This window comes from Saccopteryx leptura, chromosome 6, assembly GCF_036850995.1.
Source record: "Saccopteryx leptura isolate mSacLep1 chromosome 6, mSacLep1_pri_phased_curated, whole genome shotgun sequence".
NCBI lineage: Eukaryota > Metazoa > Chordata > Mammalia > Chiroptera > Emballonuridae > Saccopteryx > Saccopteryx leptura.
Window position 1 is genome coordinate 41401341 of NC_089508.1, and position 20194 is coordinate 41421534.

The 20194-nt window shown below is 41.2% G+C and overlaps 1 pseudogene; it reads left to right on the forward strand.

Moving 5' to 3' along the window:
- The first annotated feature begins 18421 nt into the window (after nucleotides 1-18421).
- On the forward strand, nucleotides 18422-19420 carry LOC136377044 (actin, cytoplasmic 2-like; annotated as a pseudogene).
- The last annotated feature ends 774 nt before the right edge of the window (nucleotides 19421-20194 follow it).

Here is a 20194-nt window from a genome sequence, read left to right on the forward strand (position 1 = left end):
TGCTCTCTGGTCTCTCCCAATTTCACACCTAGGCATATGCCCAGTCTCCAAGATCAGATAGGATTAATTACACTCCATGTGTCTCTTCCTCAGTAGTAGATTTAACTGGTAACCTGTAGCACTTACAGGAAGTTCTCCTTCTTTTGTGGAAGAATTTTATACATCCTTCCCTAGAGAGTGAGCAGTGGATCAGTGGATTAGTGGATTAGTCAATATAAAATAACATTATATAAGGTCTACCGGAAAGTTCTGTCTGTTTCTATCACAAGTTTCGACACGTAAGCACATGGTTATTTGGCGCATGTGTGCCTCTCTATTTTTATCACTTAATGTACACACACTGACGTAGCAAATTAACTAAAACAAAGTTGATTCACGTTAGTCTTATGTATGAAGCGATAGTGTACCCATGGCTACTGATAAAGTTCATTTACGCCACTGTAATTTTTACGAATTTCAACAAGGAAAAAATGCTACAGAAGCATGTCTGTCGCATCCACCATATTCCCCGGACTTAGCACCCTCCGACTATCACTTGTTTTTATCCTTACAAAATTTTTTGAAGGGCAAAAAATTTAAAAATGAAGAAGATATCAAACAAGCACTGGTTCAATTTTTCGCATCAAAAGATAAAACATTTTTCAAAAATGGGATATACAAATTGCCCTCACGCTGGCAAGAAATCATTAATAATAATGGCAATTATATTATTTAATAAAGTTTATTGACGGTAAGAAAAATTTGTATTTTGTTTTATTCCAAAAACGGACAGAACTTTCTGGTAGACCTTAAGAGCTGTGTGGCTTTCACTAGAAATAAACAGAGAAGGAAAATATTCTCTATTAACCTTTAAATTTTTTCCATGAATAAAAAAGTAAAATATTACCTTTCCCCACACTTGACTGATTGCATGATGTAGGGTGATGCACTCTCCTGAGGAATCCCATTATGCCTCAGATAAGTGACTTTGTATCAGAGACTTCCTTGTTTGTATATTGGATTAAAGGTTTGGATTTCTACACTATAAAGTGGTGCAGACTGGGAGCTTGCTCTCTCTCTGTTCCTGAGATTAGCATTAGAAGAGAGAGCAGAGAAAGGCCACATGGAGGAGGCCAAGAGAAGAAGCCAAGATGGTGGAGTGCTGAAGGAGAAACCAGTTTGTGCAGAGAGAAGGAGATGGGGAACATAGGTGAATAAGGCCAGTGAGCTAGGAACATTTGATTCTAGGAAACTTGGATAAGTCAGTAGCTTTGTGAGCACTGAATGAGTGGCTTTTAGAGCATAGGGAATATAGTAAAAAATATTGTAATAACTGTGTATGGTTCCAGGTGGGTGCTGGAAATATGAGGGTGGGGGGGAGGGAGCACTTTGTAAAGTATATGATTGTCTGACTACTATGTCATATTCCTGAAACTAATTCAAAATAATATTGAATATAAACTGTAATTAAAAAATAAAATTTAAATTAAAAAATACTTCAATGACTGAAAGACAGAGAACATGATAAAAATTAGTTGTATTTAATAGTAAATAAATTGAGCCTGACTGGTGGTGGCACAGTGGATAAAGCATAGACCTGGGACTCTGAGGACACAGGTTTAAAACCCTGAGGTTGGCCCTGGCCGGTTGGCTCAGTGGTAGAGCGTTGGCCTGGCGTGCGAGGGACCCGGGTTCGATTCCCGGCCAGGGCACATAGGAGAAGCGCCCATTTGCTTCTCCACCCCTCCGCCGCGCTTTCCTCTCTGTCTCTCTCTTCCCCTCCCGCAGCCAAGGCTCCATTGGAGCAAGGATGGCCCGGGCGCTGGGGATGGCTCCTTGGCCTCTGCCCCAGGCGCTAGAGTGGCTCTGGTCGCGGCAGAGCGACGCCCCGGAGGGGCAAAGCATCGCCCCCTGGTGGGCAGAGCGTCGCCCCCTGGTGGGCGTGCCGGGTGGATCCCGGTCGGGCGCATGCGGGAGTCTGTCTGACTGTCTCTCCCCGTTTCCAGCTTCAGAAAAAATTAAAAAAAAAAAACCAAAAAACCCCTGAGGTTATTGGTTTAAGCACAGGGTCGCCAGCTTGAGCGTGGGATCATGGACATGACCCTGTGGTTGCAGACTTGAGCCTAAAGGTCACTGGCTCAGCCTGAGCACACACACCGCCTGCTGTAAAAGTACATATGAGAAGCAACCAATGAACAGCTAAAGAGACACAACTACGAGTTGATGCTTCTCATGTCTCTCTCTTTCTCTCTCGCTCTCAAACTAATAATAATAATAATAAATAAGTTGATTGCCTTTATCTCAAGGCAAAGTCAATAGAGCCTCAATAGTTTCAAATGGTCCTAAATAGGCCACTGCACTGGAATGAATTAGACATCGCTATTTGCATATGGATAAGTTTATTATCTGGATTATCACATATATAAGGAAGCTGGGACGCATGAACTGATTTCCTAATTTGGTAATAGCAGAAAGTTGAATATAATTTACAGCAGATATGCTAATAGAAGATTCGAAGCACCAGCCCACACCCACTAAAGGAGGAGAGTGATAATGTAAACACACTCAGCAAAAGATGTGGATGCCCGAGTGGGAACTTGAGAGACGGCAGGAGAAAGAAGGACTGTGAAAGTTTAGATGGGCTAAAGACTGCCTTTGCCCCAATCCCCTGCGGGGCTGGGGAAGCTTGCAGAGCCAGCAGCAGAGGGGAACTCTGAAGGGGAGAGACTGGACAAAGCTGGCAACTGAGGCAGGATGAAGGGAAGACACAAAGAAGGGTGGGTGGCCCAGGAGGAGGCCAAACAGAACAGCGAGGCTACTGGTTTCATCTTCTACATGTTTAGGCCTCAGCAGGAGATAAGGAAAGCCACACCTTGCGGGAAGGATAGCAGAAAGGCCTTTCAGGGAGAACTGGGGTGTGAATTCACTCACCAGTGATGAGAACAGCTCCCCAGAAAGAGACAGTGAAGCAAACTCCAGTTATTAATAGAATCAGCATGAACTCAAAGGGTATCATTTGTAATCATTTAAATTCTAGGAAATAGAAGAGATTAAAATCATCGACATAACTAGATTATTTAAAGCCTATTTCCGAGAAAGAAGACTAGGCCTACAGAAGTAATTTTGTGGCAATTCTGTGTAGCAGGGGAAGGTTAAAGTTTCAGTTCTTCAAAAATGACAATAAAAGCAAGCCATTTGTACTCAAGTAAAAAAAGGCATGATGATGTTTTAACAGTTGCGGGAAAACTAGCAACATTTGAAATGTATACATGGAAAATATTTAGGAGAAAGAATTCTAGCAAAATAGGTGAGGTTAAATCCCCATGATATACTTTTCAATGCTTCAGGACAGAAGGATGAACAAAGATGGATGGATGGATAGATGGATGGATGAATGGGTAGATAGTGGATGGGTGGGTGGATGGATAGATGGATGGATGGATGGATGGATGGGTAGATGAGTAGGTGAATGGGTAAGTAAATGATTAATAGATAAACCCAAGGACAGGGTAATGTATAGAAAAAATTATTTAGGTATTTTAAGATAATAAAGCCTTAGCTTGATATCCATTTAAAAGAATTTTATAGAATCTTTGTAATGACAAAACTAAAACATATTTGTGAAAACAGTCCAATTCACATCAAAATGAGAAGAGGCCTGGCCTACGCAGCTGGGCCCATTAACATGAATGGACAGCTGAGCCAATAACATCTGCCAAGATGAATTTAGAGAAGGCTCCAGATGTTGTAAAAGGAGAAGCCAGAGGAGAAGATGCTCCTAGAAGAAAAAGAAAAATAGAGATGAATTCAGGATTAAGGAGTGAGATTGGAGGGGTCAGAGACTGAGGCAGGTAGACGAATACGAAACTAGTAAGTACAGAAGTAAAAACCAGCAGGAGTTACAGAGCTCAGAAAACAAAAAGGAGACCCATGAATGCGTATCGTAGAAGTGAGGGTTTTTTATTTGGGGACTGTGCCGGCCTGTGGACGGAGAGGGCTCTGGCTGCCAGCCTCCCTTTGCATGTGCCGATGTGCTGATCCACCCGCTCCACGGGCTGGCCTTCAGCCTTGCAGGCTCAAAAGCTGGATTTTATCAGCACTGGGCCTGGGTCCAGAGCCCAGACTCACAGAGATATACAAACCAGAACGTCAGTGTAGACAGGCATAAGCACACACTTCCCCACAGAGTCTCCAGAGAAAAGCAAGTAACACTTGGAAGATGACTTGATGAAGACGGCACTGGCATGAAGTTTTGAAGCATTGAGATGAAAGGCCTAGTGCACATGGGTTTGCCACTGGCTATTTGTACGGCCTTGGGCATGTGACTTAATCTGTTTCTCAATTTTCTCATCTATAAAATGGGACATTCCAGTTATTTATTCCTATGTAACTATACCTTGCAAAGCTTAGTGGCGTAAGACAGACAGCAGTCATTTTCTCCTTCCAGAGCTGCTCTTTGAGCAGAACATGGTGGCAACCGCTGGCATATGTGCCACATGGCATTAGCTAGAGTGGCCCAATGTGGGGTTGGAGGATCCACTTATAACAGGGGTCCCCAAACTACAGCCCGCGGGCCGCATGCGGCCCCCTGAGGCCATTTATCCGGCCCCCGCCGCACTTCCGGAAGGGGCACCTCTTTCATTGGTGGTCAGTGAGAGAGCGACGCAAAGCGTGGCGTCGCTCACATACAGTACTACTTCCGGTGACGCGGGACACACATGTCACGGCTCCGGAAGCGCGTCATATCACTTGTTACGGCTAGCAGTGACAAATATGGAACCGGACATTGACCATCTCATTAGCCAAAAGCAGGCCCATAGTTCCCATTGAAATACTGGTCAGTTTGTTGATTTAAATTTACTTGTTCTTTATTTTAAATATTGTATTTGTTCCCATTTTGTTTACTTTAAAATAAGATATGTGCAGTGTGCATAGGGATTTGTTCCTAGTGTTTTTTATAGTCCGGCCCTCCAACGGTCTGAGGGACAGTGAACTGACCCCCTGTGTAAAAAGTTTGGGGACCCCTGACTTATAAGATGGCAAGTTGGTAGTGACTGCTATCTGGAGGCTCAGCCAGGACTGTGGGCCTAGGATTCCATTCCTCAGTGTATGACTTTCCATGGGTTTCTGGGGCTTCCTTAAACCGTGGTGGCTGGAATCTGAGAGCAAACACCCCCAGGGACAGAAAGTGAAGGCTATCAGTTTCTTAAGGCTTATGCCCAGACTCCAGCAGCCATGGTGCACAAATCCCAAAGGAGAAAACATAGGTCCATATGCCCCTCTCAGTGGGGAATGTGTCAAAGAAGTGGAGTCTTGTCTTAAAACTGCAAGGATCTGCCTTCTGGCCACAAGTTATTTATATTCCTCCCACATACAAAACACACTCACTCTCCCAAGAGCCCCGATACAGCATCAAGCTTTTTTTTTTTTTTTTTTCTTTTGGTTTTGTTTTGTACGGAATCTGTCTCTTCAGGCCAAGCTGGTGGTGATTCCACTAGAACAATTCTCTTAAAAACATTGGGAGTTTTGTGTAAATCAGACTGAGGTCATTCGTTAGATAAAAGCCACAACTGCACATCTCTTTGAGATGAGTCCTTCTCTACTTGGGCTCCCAGTGAGACTACAGTGAAACAAAAAAACATCTTTTAGATTCTGAGAAGCCTTGATTTATGCTGAGAAGCATCTCAGAGCCACCCCCTCAGACCCGCAGAGGGCCTTCAGTTTCCATGAAAAGTTCTACTGGGCACTGTCTTCCACCTTCCTAAAGTTTAACAAAAGATCTGCTAGTCCCATCCTGGATCTGATCTCTAGCCAGGGACCCTTTCTTAATTTGAGAACTGTGTGCTCCCTGAAGGAACTAGACGAAAAATGGTTTTATTTTTTAATCCAGTAAATCCTGGCTTCTTTATGTCTGCTAGTTCATTCGTCAGCTCTCCTATCTCCGCTCATATTTTACTACAGACAGTGAGAAGAAACCAGGCAGCACTTCTCGTGTTCCTCCTGAAAAATCTCCTTGGCTAGAGCTTTCATTAGGTGCGTTTTCTATTTTTCATACTTCTGCTGGCAACAGTGCTACCAAACCTGCCACCACTCCGCAGCGAGGCTCCCCTTTCTTCCAGCTCCCAACAGCATTGTCCTTAATCCCCTTTCTGCACTCACCAGCAGCTTCCCCCAGGCTCCACGGGCTTCTGCCAAGGCGCTCCTGGAGACCCAGCTCACCTTCTACCCTCCACCTGGCCTGAAATCAATTCCACATGTTATGAATTTTTGGTAAACAGTACCCCACCTCCAGGTACCCAGATCATCTTGGTTTCTTATGAATCAGTTTCTAATTAACTCCGCTGATAACTACATCCTTATAGAGCTGCTGTGAGGTTCAACTTAGTTAATACCCATCATGTGTTGATGGTACAGCATAAGGACTCAATAAAGGTTCTCTGTTATTGAAATGCTTATCATGTGTGTTTGATGTAGTGTGTGAACATACTCAATACTGCTATAGAAGACAAGAAAACAAATGGGATGTATGAAACTGATAAGATGTATTAAGCACATAGATCTAAATTAGTAATCTGGATGACATATTTAGACACAGTGGAGCATAATGAGTGTTCGATATGCTGTACTTATGTTTTCTAGATAAAAAGAAAAAATAGAATGGAAGACAAAAGAGGATGGGAAGACCAGGTTACATTAATATTCATGATACACTATATAACATGGGATATATGAGGCTCTCAGTTCATAAGGGCTAGTTTGACCACCCACTGGTGACACCCATCCTGGCCTTTTGTGTCCTCTGCCCATAGTTGCTCAGTAAGGTAATCAACAAGATATAGTTGTGTCTCTCTAAAAAAACAAGTGCTCGTCATTGAGCCTACACACCTTTTGTCTGTTCAGACCTCTTTATCTTACTCAAACCTCAACTCTCTCCTTACAACCACATCATTAGAAGAGGAAGCAGAGAGGGGGGCAGTTATATGACTATTGTATAACTCAAGAATCCAGTGATGTGGTCTTTGCACCATCCTCACACCATACTAAGTGTGTTAATTTATCTCATTTCTTCCCCCCTGTGTTATGGTTTGAATTGCATCTCCAAAAAAGATACGTTGAAATCCTAACCACGGGTACCTGTAAATGTGATTTCTTTTTGGAAATAGGGTCTTTGCAGATATAATCATGTTAAGATGAAGTCATACTGGATTAAGGTGGGCCCTAAATCTAATCACTTGCCCTAGTGTCCTTCTAAGAAGACACACAGAGACACACATGCAGAGGGAGAATGCCACATGCAGACCAAGGCAGAGACTGAAGTGACATATTTACAATCTAAGGGACGTAGAAGATTGTCAGGAACCAACAGAAACTAGAAAAAGTCAGGGAAAATTCTCTTCTTGGCCTTCAGAGAGAGAATTGCCAACACCTTGATTTCAGACTTTTACCCTCCAGAACTGTGAGGAATAAATGTCGACTGTTGTAAAATCACAGTCCATAGTACTTTGCTCCAGTAGCCCTGGGAAACTAAGATATCTTGCTTCCTGCTGTGAGTTTTAAATCACTCTATAAAAATAAGTCAGGTTATTACAGGTATTGATCGACTTACAACCTATGCAACTTACGACCATTCAACTTTACGACCACAATTGCTAGCCACGACTGCTCCGCGTCTGGCAGCGCAAGCATTGCCCAGCTGGGCGTATGACAGTGTGGACCAGCTTCCAGCAGCACTACCATCTCCGCATGTACCATTTCAACTGTTATCCCAGACTCGGTACAGCAATTTGTGTTTTGTGTCTTGGATATTTTTCATCAAACCCCTCCCAAGATGTCTACCAAGAGGAAATTGTCTTTGACTTAAAGATTTTTATAACATCATTTCACAGTTCTGTACATATAGCCTACTCAACTTACAACCAAATCGTGTTACGACTGGTCTTTCAGAACCTATCGTGGTTGTAAGTCGAGCACTAGCTGTAGAATGTCTTAATTTGATCCATGAGCCTTCTGTCCTGTGGTTCCTTCTGTAGCCATGTGGTGGTGCACTTGGTGGCTGCCAGTGCATCAGGTCACTTCCCACCTGCCATGTCAGACACAGTCACGTCTGCCTCAGAAGTCCCTGCAGGGGCCCCCGAAGTTCTCATGTTCTGTTCTCTATGTGACTGATTTTCAACTTTCAGTATCACCTGGGTAGCTTGTTTATTTTATTTTTATTATGATATAGGTGAGATATAGTATTGTATACTTTAAGTTATACAATGTGGTGAATTGATCAACTTCTATATATGTATTTTAAAATGATTGCCACCTTAGGGTTAATTTACATCCCCATCACTTCTCATAATTACCATTTCTTTTTTGAGGTAAGAATATTTAAGATAGACTTTCTTGGCAACTTTCAAGTATATAATAACAGTGTAAGAGGATATTATATAGTATACTGTGTACATAGTATTGTTAACTACAACGAACATGATACATGTTAGATCCCAAGACTTACTCATCTTATAACTGGAAGTTTGTGCCCTTTGACCAACATCTCTCCATCTCCTCCATTTCCTACCCCCGGTAAACACCATGCTCCTCTCTGTTTCTATCAGTTTGGCTTTTTTAGATTCCACATGTAAGTGAGATTGTACAATATTTGTTTCTCTCTTACTCATGTCACTTTGAATCATTCCCTCAAGATTCATTCACATTGTTGCAAATATCGGGATTTCCTTTTTTTTTTTCATGACTGAATCATATTTCATTTTATATATAATAAAATATACATACTCCATCTTCTTTATCCACTCATCCATTGACAGACACTTAGGTTGTTTCCATAGCTTGGCTATTATGGATAAATAATGCTGTAATAAACAAGGGAGTGCAGATATCTCTTCAGGATCCTGGTTTCATTTCCTTTGGACATATGCCCAGAAGTGGGATTGCTGGATCATATAATAGTTCCATTTTTAATTTTTTGAGGAACCTCTATACTGTTTTCCATAGAGGCTGCATCAATTTATATCCCCACCAAAGTATACAAGGGTTCCGTTTTCTTGGGGAGCTTGTTTAAATGTAGATTCTCTCCCTGCAGACTCTCACATATGTGAAGGATCAGACTCAGTTGAAGACATTACTGGTGCACACCCACATCCCCACTTCATCCCTCCCTCCTGGCATAAGAGACACAATACTTACTCCTTTGGAGTTAAACAGGGCTACATACCTGGTACTAGACAATACAATGTGATCAGAGGTGACATGTACCACGCATTAAGGTGAAAGTGGTGAGAAACCCCAGCGTATTTCTCCATTCACTCCTCTTCCCCTGCTGTCACAAATGTGGCGTCCTCATTTGCGCTGGAGGGGCCCCACAATTGCAGTCTAGCCTCTAGACCGATGAGTCACTGAAGGGATGTAGGCTGTTCTGAGAAGTTGCCAGACATACCCCTGAGTTTGGATGAGCAAGGGATACATTTTTGTTGTATTAAGCCAGGAATATTTGGGGGTTGTTTGTTACCATGACAACCTATCCAGTTCTGACTAGTAGATTTCTGGGCTTCTGGCGGAGCCCAGAAATAAATGCCTCAAGGTTTACTTTTTCTGTCCTGTAGGTCAATGGACCACATTTGAGGAACATTTCATTAGGTCCTTCACCATTTCCTATTCATGATCTTTTTTTTTTAAACAGGGATCAACACTGTTTAAGCATTCTCTTATAATTCTCTTAGAATCACACTACTGACCAGCTTCCCCCCACTTCCTTTCAGACCTTTTCTGTACACATTTAGGCTCCTCTTCAAAGCAGGTATTCACGGTCTATGTGCTCATTCAACTGTTTGAAGATTTTGGCAATTTTCTTTTAATCTGATTATTCTTTATTAGGAGTATATTATTTACTCCGATAGGTAAAAGGAAGAAATAGAGAAGGAAAATTTTTTGAAAACATTCAGAACCTGGCCTGTGGTGGCTCAGTGGATAAAGCATTGACCTGGAACACTGATATTGCCAGTTTGAAATCCTGGGCTTACCTGGTCAAGGGCACATACGAGAAGCAACTACTACAATGCGTTGATGCTTCCTGTTCCCTCCCTAACCCTCCCTTCTCTCTCTTTATATCTCTCCCCTCCTCTCTAAAAAAACTAACTAACTAAATTATTTATTTATTTAGTTAGTTAGTTTTAGGTGAGAGGAGGGGAGATAGTGAGACAGATTCCCTCATACATCCTGGCTGGGATCCACCCAGCAACCCCTTTTGGGGCAATGTTCAAGTACCAAGCTGTTTTTTGGTGCCTGAAGCAGAGGCACTCCAATGGAGCTATCCTCAATGCCTGGGGTCATGCTTGAACCAATCGAGCCACTGGCTGCAGAAAGGGAAGAAGGAGAGAAGGGGGAGAGGGAGGGGAAGAGAAGCAGATGGGCTCTTCTCCTGTGTGCCCTGAGCAGGAATCAAAACCAGGACGTCCATATGCCTGACTGATGCTCTATCCACTGAGCCACCAGCCAGGGCCAATAAATAAAATATTTTTTAAGAAAAACAGAAAAAGTAACAGAAAAACAATGCAGAAAAGCTTATATGATCATAGTAGATAGAAAGAAAAAAAGTAAAATTGTAAAAATACAGAGGTATACGGCAGATGAGCAAGTTTGTTCAGAGCACATTTTCTTTTTTTATAAATTTTTATTTATTTTTTATTTATTCATTTTAGAGTGGAGAGGGAGAGAGAGAGAGAGAGAGAGAGAGAGGAGAGACAGAGAGAGAGAAGTGGGGGAGGAGCTGGAAGCATCAACTCCCATATGTGCCTTGACCAGGCAAGCCCAGGGTTTCGAACCGGTGACCTCAGCATTTCCAGGTCGACGCTTTATCCACTGCGCCACCACAGGTCAGGCTCAGAGCACATTTTGTTAAGTGTTCTTATCACAAAATAATAACAACAGAAATAATCATAATAAACAAAGAAGGTAGGAAGAAACTTTTGCAGGTGATAGATATATTTGCGGCATAAATTGTGGTGGTGGTTTCATGGGTGCCTAATCTTCAAGTTGTATACATTAAATAGGTACAGATTTTTATATGTCAATCGTACCTCAATAAAGTGGCCTTTTCAAAAAAGAAGTAAAACCTAAGGGGTGAAAGGTAACATGCAAAGAATTAAAGGAGGAGTAGAGGACAACAGAAATGCAAAGAACAACCTAAAGTTAACAAAAATAGAAGAGTCTAACTAATTGACTTTAAGTTGCAGGCTATAAGCCCAGAGGCTGTTAGTAATGAACAATCATGACAATACTAATAACAGCAGCTCCCATTTATAGAGTATCTGCTCCAGCCAGGCATGCTGCTATGCATTTTTTCTTCATTTCCTCTCAGACTTACAAATACCATGGTGTAAATTTTCTTACTACAAAGATGAAAAAAGTAGGCTCGAAGACATTCAGTAAGTTTATTCAGGATCACAGGATATAGTAAACAGCAGAGCCATAGTCAAGACCATTTCTGTCCTCCTCCAAAGCTTTGAACTCTTTCAGGAAATCACATGGGTTCCCAACAATATAAATGTTAGGATGAGACAACATGGCTGAATGTAAATGAGAAAATATATTGTCAATGAAAGGCCTAGAAAAAGAGCATCATCGTTCTAGTCAAAATAGAAAGAGAATAAGACTAGAGGGTAGGTTTCTTTCTTTTCTTCCTTTATTTTCTCTTCTTTTTTTCTTTCTTTCTTTCTTTTCTTCTCTTAAAATATATGATCTTAAGAGATAAGATTTGTGTGGAATATGCACGGTCATCAGGTTGAACTGGGAAGTGGAAGTGAAAAGTACCAACCCTCATTCCCTACATATAACACAAAGCAGCAGCAGCAAGAAGGAATTTCAAATGAGATTTTGGAAAAGGTGATGACATTGGAAGTAAATCAAAGTTACCCTAACTCCAACCATTTAGAATCCCTCCATAAGAACAGAGAACGTAAAGGTTACTAATTTAGCACACATGCTAACGGTCCCGCAAAAAGGCACGGGTCCAAGGGAGCTTAAGAGCTATGAAAGGACTAAAGCCTCTTTATTAATGATAAGGAAATCACTGAAAATAATTTATCAAAATGAAGGATATTTTACAGAGGTATATGGCAGATGATCAAATTATCTTCAAACAAGAAGAAATAAATATGTAAGAGGAATGATCAAGCTGATGAAAGCCGCCCCGGCTTTGGAAAGGATAAGAGAATGGCAGGACATGTTTAAAAAACAATACAAAGAAAACGCAAAGGAAGAAAGCCAAAGTCTTTCTTAAAAACAAATAAATGCTCCCAGCTGTGGGAATGGCTAATGAAATGCACAGAGAAAGAGGAAAAGGATGGAAGTTAAAGCCAAGAAAACAAATAAATGACCAAAGGAGAAATGTTTGCTACGACGTCAAGGTAATGAGAGGAGAAAAAGGAGATCAAGGAAGTGAAATTTCTTCCTATGAAAAGCAGAGAAAGCAGGGATGGCTTACCAGAAAAAGGATAGAAGTTAGGTTGGATTTAAAAGTTAGAAACGCAGGGTACTAGTCCCAGAACCACATCTTAGGCAACATTCTGATTTTTGTTTGCTTTTTTCGTTTGTTTGTTTTGTTTTGTTGTTTTTTTTGCTTTGTTTTCTTTTTAAGGCAAGTTGCCTAACTTCCCCCCATGCCTCAGTTTCTCTTCCTATCTAACATTGGAGAAAGGGGAGTTTTCGTACTTATATCACCTCCTCTAGCCTGGGCTGTTATGAGAACTGAAATGAGATAATGAGTATGAAGCTTTTAACACAGGGCCTCATGGGGAAGAATCCGTAAATGTTCATGACAATGATTAATTATTTATGATAACCTTAAAAGATTAAAACCAGCAAACAGCACTGAAAGAGAAACTGCAGATTAGTACATAAAATGTCTTTGAGAAACTGTTCCAAATGCAAAAAGAAAAAGGAGATAGAGATGTGAAATAACATTTGAGAATCCATAAAGGAAAGGACAGCTCTCAAATAATTTGTTTAACAAACACAGCTCAAAAAACATGAGCTACATTGTCATACTATTTGTTGGAGGGAAAAGACTGTTGGGTCCAGCAGACTCCCTGCTGGGTTCTTCCAAGACAACTGAGAATGTCCAGGATCCTGCCTTCAATGAAACATGAGAGAGATTGAAATGAGCTCCACAATGAAATAATGAGGGTTAATAATAGCTGCTTGAAGAAAGAGGAAACATGCTAACAATTTGAGGTCACATCCTATGTGCCCATCAATAAAGGATGTTAGTTAAATAAATTATGGGTGCATCCATATCCTGAACGACTACTAAAAAGGATGTAGTGGTTCTCTATGTGCTGACACGGAGAAACCCTTTATGTGGTGCTTAGTGACAAAGCACAGAACATTGTGTATATTAAATTGCCCTATTTTATGAGAATATTTTATATGATTATAGGTACATAAACGAACCAGACACACAAAAAAGAGTCTAGGAAATGGGGCTAGGGTGTGGGAGGGACTTTTCCTTTTTTATTATTTACCTACAGGAAGGCAAAATGGTATGCTGGTTAAACACTCAGGGTCTGGAGGACTACCACGTAAGTAACCTTGGGCTACTTACCCGACCTCTCTGTGCCTGTTTACCCCTCTGTAAAATAAGAATGCTAGCCTGATAAGGCTGTCATGAGGATGAAATCAGATCCTGACCATGTCATCTAAATAACACTCGGAACAGGGCCTGGCACCTTGAGCTCTTTGTCACCATCAGCTGCTCAGGTTTTTATGCCTCTGTAATGTTTGAGTCATTTCACTGCAAGCATGAGTCACCTCTGTAAGTCTTTAAAAGCCTAAATGAGGAAAATAGAGAACATTAATAAGATGATAAAAATGAAGAGGAATTTTGTGGCCCTTCTTGAATGCTTGTTCTTCTGGGAGACCATCGGCACCAATTTGTTAGTTTTCCTCAAAATCCTGTGAGTATTTTAATTGGCATTGTGTTAAATTTATGGATTTATTGAAGGAGAACAGATAGTTTCACACTGCTGAGATTTTTGCATCTAAGATCAAGGCACGTCTTGACACTCTCTCTTATGTTCTCAGTATAATTTTATATTTTTTCTTTATAGGAGTCTGCATATTTTCTGTTAAGTTTGTTCCAAAAGTTTTTATTAATATTACAAATGAGATTGTTTCTTCCATTATATCGTATTACTTGGGTCTTGTTTCTGTACAGGAAAGCGATGAGCCCTCCCAGATAATAAAATGTGTTATGGAACTACAATAATTAAAAACAGTTTGGTGCTGCAGAGGGAATGAGATCAAAGGATAAAATAGTGAACCCAGAAATAGATTCTACTTCAAATGGGAATTTAGAATATTCAAATCAGTATAGGAAAATGAATTAATCTGTAAGTTACAATATGAAAACTAGCTAACCATTTCAAAAAATGTCTTCCCCAATGTTTACAAGTAAATCCAAATTAATCAGAGATTTTTTTACAACTGAAATTCTAAAATCAAATTAATCAGTGATTTTTGTCCAAATAAATCTATTATAGGAATAAAAGAAAACATAGATAAATTTATTTATAGTCATAATCATAGAATAAGAAATGATTTCTAGGCAATGTATATAAAGCTCAGAGACCATAAAGGAAATTAAAATGTTTATGTGGTCAAATCTATCCAAACATCTGTTTGGAAAAAAAATACATCATAAAGTCAAATGATGACAAACTAGGAACATATTTGCAACATACAGGGTGGGGCAAAATAGGTTTACAATTGTGAGTATGCAAAACACAGAGTTTATTCTTGTATTAGTATTTATTTATTATTGTATTATTTTCTATACAAACAACTGTATACCTACTTTTGCCCCACCATGTATGTACATATAAAAAGGGCCAATTTCCTTCAGTTACAAAGAGTTCCTATAAATAAATTAGGAAATAAACCTGACAACCCAAATGGAAAATAAAATGAATAAAGCAATCAGATCATGAACACAGTTGGCAGAAATGAAGACCTACTATCTATTAACTATCAGGAGTAAATGCAGGAACGGAAGTCCCAGCGATCAGGCAGGGCCTCGGGGAAGCCAGAGAGGAGCGCAGGCCCGGACATCTGACCCAGCAGGACACAGAGCACGCATTGCTCATGGACCACGCACGTCTGTAAGCTCTAACCCACGACTTTTCCATGCGTTGTTTTCTAGGATAATTTTGAATGGCTCTTACATCAGCATGGTCATAGTTAAGCCAAACTCACCTGGATGAGTCAGGTGTGAAAAATGGAGAATTGCTACTGTTTGAAATAACTTTTTAGGTTGGTGCTTTCAAGTTCAACTTTAACCCTTTGAGTAGTACAAACGTTCATGTACGTCCTCGTGCCTCCTGACCATCCAGAGAACGATCGATTTATTTTAAAAATGTGTAAGGCAACATTAAAAAAAAAAAAGGCAAATGCATGTTCTTCTTGTTTCCATAAATTGGTTATCAAACAAACATGATTTTAAGTTAATAAAACTGGAACTGGAACTAATTTCATTTTTTGGAAGAAAAACTCATTCCCAGGGGGTCAGCAAGCATGAAAAAACACTCACTACTCAAAGGGTTAAGGGGAAAAAAATTATATCCTGCTGTAGTTGCTGCCTAAACCTGACTGAGTTTCTCCCTCCCGCTACCCTCCTGTCGGTAAGCGCTCCATCTCACGCGCGGAAACATTAGGCTGATAGCTTTGTTAATGTCACACGTTGGAGCAGCATCTCTCTGGCGGGGCAGTTATGCTTTCTGAAGCCTCTTAAGGTTCTTTGTCCCCATTCTTTGGTTTAACCCTTTCTCCCTTTAAGCATGGGCTGCCTCTGGTATTTCTATGCGCAGGATTTTCCATTTATTTTCTAGATCCTTTGCTTCCATATAGCACTTGGACACACTTGTCCCGGTAGCCTTTTCACGCATGACCCTGTTTTGTACTTGAAAATCTTTCTTCTTAGGGAGCCACCACCTTCTTTCTCCCGGTCTTCTGTCGTGGAAGCTTACTCTCTACTGTTGATCACACTGTGTCTTCTTAGTGTTCAGACTTGAAAGCATAAAACTATGCTTCCTAGAGTAAAGAGTCATCCCCCATGTTCCCTGTTCTCTGTGAAACATACCGCCTGACGTTCTGGCTCTTCTCTCCAAGGCTAACGGGCTGAGCGCCACCAGCCACTCAGGAGTCAGCACACAGAAGCACACCAGTTGCTCCCGTGTTTAGTGATATTTAGTTGTATTTAAAAGATAACACCTAGATAAAAAGAACTTTCCCTGCAGACAGCCTTGTATTTCTTGCAGTAAGGAAAGTGCTTCACCATGCAAATACTAAGAAGCTTGAAATCTGAAACAATTTAAGGATTACGAATAGCCACATTGGTCACCATTTCAGCAATTATATACATGTAATGAGACATAGATAAAACATGATTATTATATACACATCTATAGCCTATGTACATGTCAGATAATAAAAACAATATATTTTATAAATTCTATAAATAAAATTATACATATATACATTTGCGTGTGGCATAGTATATATGGACGTATGTTATAACATCTAACAGAACATGTAGTCTGTCATAGGTGCTATTAAGCTCTTTGCATATATATTGTTTTAATCCTTGCACTTACTTTTTTAAATTAGAACAGTTATAATCACCTACTGTGGTTAATTATAAAGGGCCACAAATTCTTTGACACTCCTCCCATTGCACAGTGAGGTTGAAGTCCCTCCCTTAAATCTAGGTGGGCCACGTGACCGCTTTGGCCAGTAGTGTTTGAGGAGTGAGTAATGCAGTGACAGTTTCCAGGCCCAACCTCAAGAGTTGCCCTTTCTTGTCTCTCATATACTCCCTTTCAGAGCCCTGGGCTACCACTGTAAGAAGCCCAGCTACCCTGTAGGAGACGCCGCATGGAGAGTCACTCAGCAAGGGAGAGGGGCACAGCTGATCTGAGCCTTGGACCATCACATCAAGGTGCCAGACCAGACAATGAGGGAATTCTTCTTGGGCCATCTAGACCAGAACAGCTGCCAAATGAAAACCACCACACGACTCCGTCACCGCCACATGGAGAATTGCCCAGAGTCCTGCCTAAATTCGAGACTCACGAAATCATGAAATTTAATAAGAGGGTCATTGCTGTAGAGCACTAAATATTGAGGTAGTTTGTTATACAGCAATAGGCACAGATGTAGAAGTGAAATCACAGTGAGTGAAGCAGCATGTTCTGAATCACATGACTAATTAATGGTGCAGCTGAGATTCCAACTCTGGCAGCCTGCTTTGAAAGCCACTCTTAGCCACTCTACTGAATTATTTTTAAATTATAATTAACTTTTCAAGATTGGGTATGTATAACATCTTGAGTCTTCTTAGCATCTACTCTAATTCTTATTTAATGAAGAATTTATGCCAAAGGCATATATATATATATATCCTCTCTGCATTCACAGTTATCTATTTGTGCTTATTTTCACATCCTTATGAATTTTAAAATGTGATTAATTTCTCCAACAGATTTGCCTCTGTTTATTTTAAGACAGTAGAATAGAAATCCTCATTTCTTTTCTGCCTTTAAACCCAGATCATATCAGCAGTAGCTGCTTAATACCGAAAGAGCAAGCTAATTCTGGGACTCAGGAAGTTGATGCCTATAGTATTAAATGTGACTTAGTAATTTTCCAAGGAGACAGAGATTCTAGGGTCTTGGCAGTTTCCCTGATAAGCTATCATCCCATCTACTTTATATTAGAATGTATTGTTTACTGAAAAGGGGGCAGGAGCACAGCAGAGGAGACTCAATACCAACTGCCTGACAGGCAAATAGATCTGTACCTGCAGCCGTCCTGGAGCCAAAAAGGTCAGGGGTCGAGGACCCAGAGGGCCTGATGGAATCAGGAGACATCAGTTAATTAAACTCTTCAGCAATATGCACCATGGTATAGACACTGCTGTTTTCAAGATAAAATAAATAACACAGTGCATGACGTCAAGGAAAGCAGGTTCTCTGTGCAGGTGTTAGTCACTATTTGTTGGACCTTTTCACAACAAATAGGGATAATTAAGAGAGCCTATATTTATTTTCTTTGGTGTCACTTCCGAAACATTTTTATTTCAACCTTCCAGAGACTAATCCCCACTGAGAAAAAGAACACAATAGTGACAGACCCACAGTTAACAGTGTTTGCTAGGACTTAAAACATAAAGTTAGCAAATAAGAGCTACAAACTTCCAGTAATAAAATATATACATAAGTCACAGGGATGTAATAGACAACACAAGGACGATAGTCAATAATATCATCATGAAAGAAGATATCAGATCTCCGTGATTGTTACTGACAATGGCTCTGGCATGTACAAAGCTGGCTTTGCTGGGGATGACGCCCTCCTAGGCTATGTTCCCTTCCATCATCAAGTGCCCCAACACTAGGGCGAGATGGTGGGCATGGGGCAGAAGGACAGCTATGTTGGCAATAAGACCCAGAGTGAGTATGGCATCCTGACCCTCAATTACTCCACAAGCACAACATCATCACCAACTGGGACAACATGGAGAAGATCTGGCACCACACCTCCTACAACGAGCTAAGTACGGCCCCTGAGGAGTACCTGGTGCTTCTGACTGAGGGCCCCTTGAACCCCAAGGCCAACTCTGATAAGATGACTCAGATCAGGTTCAAGACCTTCAACACTCCAGCCATGTATGTGGCCATCCAGGCTGTGCTGTCCCTACATGACTCTGGCTGCAACACTGGTGTTGTTACGGGCTCTGGGGATGGGATCATCCACACTGCCCATCTGTGAGGGCTATGCCTTCTCCCACACCATCCTGCATTTGGACCTGGCTGGCCAGCGCCTGATCAACTACCTCATGAAGATCCTCATGGAGTGCGGCCACAGCTTTACCACCACTGCCGAATGGGAAATTGTGTGTGACACTGAGGAGAAGCTCTGCTATGTTGCTGTGGACTTCAAGTAGGATATGGCCTCTGTGGCATCCTCCTCTTCCCTGGAGGAGAGCTGCAAGCTGCCTGACGGGCAGGTGATCACCATCAGCAACGAGTGGTTCTGGTGTCCACAGGCACTCTTCAACCCCTCCTTCCTGGGTATGGAGTCCTGCAGCATCCATGAGACCACATTCAACTCCATCATGAGTTGAATCGGCATCTGGAAGGACCTGTATGCCAACATGGTGCTGTCTAGTGGGACCACCATGTACCCAGGCATCACCCATAGGATGCAGAAGGAGATCATGGCCCTGACCCCCAGCATAATGAAGATCAACATCATTGCTTTGCTAGAGCACAAGTACTCAGTGTGGATGGTGGTTCTGTCCTGGCCTCGCTTCCAGCAGATGTGGATCAGCAAGTGGAAGTACAATGAGTCAGGCCCCTCTTTCGGCCACTACAGCTGCTTCTAAATGGATTGTGGGAAGATGCATAGCATTTGCTGCCTGAGTTAATCAAGTTTGCCCCAGCAAATGTATACACCTCATGCTGGCCTCATGAAACCGGAAGACACCTTTGAAAAGAAATTATCCTTGAAGCTTGTATCTTATTTCAACGCTGGATTGTAGAACTGGTTGCTGATTTTGACCTTGTATTGAAGTTAACTGCTCCCTTGGTACATATTGAATACCCTGTACATGTCTTTGGTTTAAACCCCTGTACATGTGGTCAGTCACTTGGTGGCCAATACGAGAACATGTTTCTGTAACAGAAGTCCAGTGGTTTGATGAGAACTGGTAAGACTGCGTATTCCTGCTATGTGCAGGGTATGAGCATGTGGGAGCTGCGTCTTCCAAGATTTCTCTAGTTCTGGACCACCAGTTGTCATTTCTGTTCCTCCAGTCTGATGGGATGGGAAGGTCTGAGCATTAGGACCATTTTCTTCTCTTAACTGATGATTCCTGGAAGAACTGGATTGTTACCTGCCTTGAGTTGGAAAACAGTTTGCATTTCTACCTGTAAACATATTCATCCTTTTAATTTATATAAGATTTTTTGTATAATAATGTAAGCTTTTTTGTATAAAGAATTCTCAATTCTTTAAGAGATGATAACAAATTTTGGTTTTCAATTGTCATGTGAGAACATTAGGCCCATTAGGCCCCAGAAAAATGTCACTGTGAAAAAAAATTAAGTACTGCAGTTAAAAAGAAAAAAACACTAGAATTTGGGGACCAGGAGACTTT